We start from the raw sequence: 3,781 nt of genomic DNA, 5'->3' as shown, positions 1-3,781 counted from the left end.
GAAAATGGGTTTTTGGAAGCTTTTCAGCACTCAAAGGTCTCATATTATCTATTGGTTAGTGTCTCTGATTTCTCTATTGATCTGGTATCTTTTTTGTCTGCCTTTCATTTTTAAGCTATCTCAAAGAATATCTATCCCTTTCTTTTACTGGTTAGACAACAATGAGAAAATTGTTCTCCAAAATAAGCACAATTGATGCCATTTTTTGCTTGTAATTGCTTATTTGATCTGTCAGTCATCCCACCAATTTCAAACACAGAAATAAAAGTTGGACTAGAGAAAAATAGAATGAGGGTGAGTACTCTTTAGCCTTCTACACAAGGCTATAAATACAAAGAGATTTCTGACTGTAACTTCTGTCATGTCTTTGAATAATGTACTTTAAACACAATGGTTTTATGCATGATTTAGCAACTGAACAAAAAAAAAAAAGAGGCAGACTTGGAATATGAAAATATTTAAAAGGCAAAAGTATCATTTTATTCAAAGAAAGAACAAGTCTGTAAGAAAAAAGTCACAGATATTTTAAAGGAGGGAAATATGTAAAAGGAAAATAGAAATTTCTAGTGTCTCAAGCAGATATATTAAGAACATTTTCTTAATCATTTTTCCTGGAACAATTCCATGTTTTGCACTTAATTAAGTGCAGGTATAGTTTTCATATAGGTTTCCATTTTCTGTAGATGTTAAACTGAATGGGATTGCAATAACAGTAACAGAAACAGCTGTGTTAGAGTTCCAATTCTGAAGGAATTGGAACATGTTTGTGCATGTAGAGAAAAAACCCTTCCAGTTCAGGTGTGTCTGCAAACCAGGTGTAAAAGAAGATGGGTAACATTAAAAGAGATAGAGGACAAAGGAAATTATATTTAAAATATCTGGAGCAATCACTATGACGTGCACACCATGACACTATGTAACAGTTATCATTTTTCTTCCCAATTTTCTTCCCAATTTTCTTCCCTGTCATTTTGCTACCCTGTGTCATACCTAAAGTTACACTGTAGACTCCTTGGGGGCAAAACCTCAGTGTTAATTTATTTTGCAAACTGCCAGCAGTCTTGGGGTGCTGCATAATAATATGCTGGGTCTGATTATCTTGCAGATGTATTTTGATACAAGTAACAGCATGTGATTAGTTTTCTAACAAGCTTCAGCAAAATGAGGGGGATTTTTCTCCATTATTTCTTGTTACCTTCTCCTCTCTCTGTGTAAACCTATGTGCACATGGACTTTCATGCCAACACTTTGTTAGAACTCAGTCCTGCATATTTGTTAAAACAGGATAGTTTCAGGGTATCACTGGACAGTATTTATTTCTTGTTTGTATTTCAGTGTGGCTTATGCTTAAAAGGAAACACAGGTGCTGAGAATCTCAAAGGATGTTAGAAATTCAGCCTATTTATGCTTAACTCAGGAAAAACTTATGATGAAATCGGAGCAGCTACAGCCTGTAAGTCCATGAATGTCTGCTGTTTGTAAAGTATCAGATCACAGCTGATGGCTCAGTGGGAATTGACCTTGTGTGGTACCAGGTTTCTTCATCTCTCATTGGCTTCAGTGAGAATTGAAAGGCGCTCAACACATGATGGCAGGTGGCAGTAGAAATGTAAATGCCCAAATCACTGAGTATCGGAATGTTATGACTGAGTAATACCTGCCTAACAGTGGGATGTTCTCAAAATGGGTGGTTGTGGTTTCTCTTCCCTCAATTTAGTGATCTCATGGAAAACAAGTCTTTCGGGGGCCTTTGAAATTATGGAGTAACTCCATATGTGATCACATATTGTATAGACTGGATCTGAATATTAAGTGATGGATGGAAAAAGTGGAGACTAGTTGATAGCATCCTGTTATTAGATGCTTTTCAATATATTTTGAAGCTACACCCAATGCAGAAATTACCCAGTGGTAGTAGAAGAGATTTCACAAAGTTGTGTTTATTTATTTACCTAACTGTATATAGGAGGATTGCTTTAGTTAGAAATTATTGGCATGATGATGTTCTGACAATTTTGCAAAATCACTGTTTGACATTAGATTGGTTCATACATATGGAAATTTCCTTTGCTGGTATTTCCCTACAGATTCTGGGTAATTCTGGATTTTCAAAAATGTGAAATAAATAAGCCACAGCCTTGAGCTTTTTTTTGTAATCAATTTACTCTCATCTACAAATGACACATTTTCTTCCTAGAAGCATCAGTCTTTAAAAAGTAAAGTTAATTGTTTGTATGACAGAAGAGTTAATGCGCTTACTTCCTTTATAGTCAGATATACCCCAATACTAGTGGAATGTGTTCTCCTACAATAGATGGAAAATATACTGTTTGGTGGTCTAAATAATACTAATCAAATTGATTCTGCAGTACACCAGCTCTTTTTTATGACTATATTATCTGCATCTTGCACTTTGAAGACAGTTATACAGGTAAATTAAATCCAAAATCAGAAGGAATAATTATTATTGATACTCATTGGACTCAGTGACTGCTAAAGGGCTTTAAAGCCTAGATTCATTAGCAGATTTAATTCAGACATGCAAAAGTTATTTGTCACTCTGTTAGTCACCAAAATTCCCTTGGTAACTATTAGAGCAAAAGAGGAGCTGCCAGGAGGCTCAGTGCTTCCATCTTAAATATCCAAAGCAGAATCATAGGCAACAAGTTCAGCCAACCTATTTCAAGATGACTAAATTTTGGTGAAAGAAATGCCCTTCCTTTGTTAATCTATGTTTGTTTAAAAAAAAAAAAAAAAAAAAAAAGTCTTGAAGATTGATTTCAATGGAACAAGAAGAACTGTGTCCAGTGAGCTAGATCACTGAGCTGGGTTTTAACATTTGTTTTAATTAGATACTAACTGATTCTCACAATCTCACTGTAGAACTATATAGTTAGTAGAAGTATGTCATTAGGAACTTCATCAAAGGCTTTCTAAAAATATAAATCAGTAATGTCATCTGCTGTTAAAATTGTAAGTTCCACTATAATATCCACAAAGCTAGTTGGGTAGAATTTTCCCTGTGCTTTACTATGCTAGTTATCCCTTATTAAATTATTGCTATCCCTTGGAGGCATGCTCTGAAATACCTCCTACCTACTTCTTTTTTCAATGCTATTTCTCTTTGCTAATTACCTGGAAAGATGTAGGTGACATCTGACCTAAATTTTTAAAAGTAAAAATAGTGTTTTCCAATCCTTAAAAAAAAAAAAGCTTGTGTTTTTCTTCTGACTAACATGAGATTTTATGTTCTGTGTGATGAGACAGCCTCAAAACATACATGAACCATAGATTGTAACTTCTCAGACTCTTCATGGTTCAAACTGGAAGGTGAAGAAGGAGCAAAGAATGAAATTTGAAAGTCAACTGCTTGCCATTTTGCCTACAGTTTATCCAGGGTCTGAAACAGCCCACAGAGCTCAGAATAGTTAACAAGACAGCTTGCATGGTTGTGAATTGCTGAAGTGTAGTGAATCTCTGTACTCCTCAGACCAAGTTCACTCAGCAATGAAACCATGTTCCTCCCAGGCCAAACAAGTAAACAGGTAATGGCAAGTCCACTACTCCAACAGAAACTTCCTCTTCCTCCAGTTATTCCTGTAAGAACAATATCTTTTCTGTTTGCAAAGAAGTTAGTGAGTGTGATGAAAATTGGCTCCAAAAATACATGGCATAAATAGACTTTTGCCCCATGAATGAAAGCCTCTATATCCAGAGCCGCAATGCAAACACCTTGTTAAAAGATGAGGAGTTCAGGATTCTCCATCACTCTGTCAAGAGA

Source organism: Vidua chalybeata, chromosome 8, assembly GCF_026979565.1.
Source record: "Vidua chalybeata isolate OUT-0048 chromosome 8, bVidCha1 merged haplotype, whole genome shotgun sequence".
In the NCBI taxonomy this organism is placed as follows: domain Eukaryota; kingdom Metazoa; phylum Chordata; class Aves; order Passeriformes; family Viduidae; genus Vidua; species Vidua chalybeata.
The sequence above is the reverse complement of the archived record's forward strand: the minus strand, read 5'-3'. Positions refer to the sequence as shown.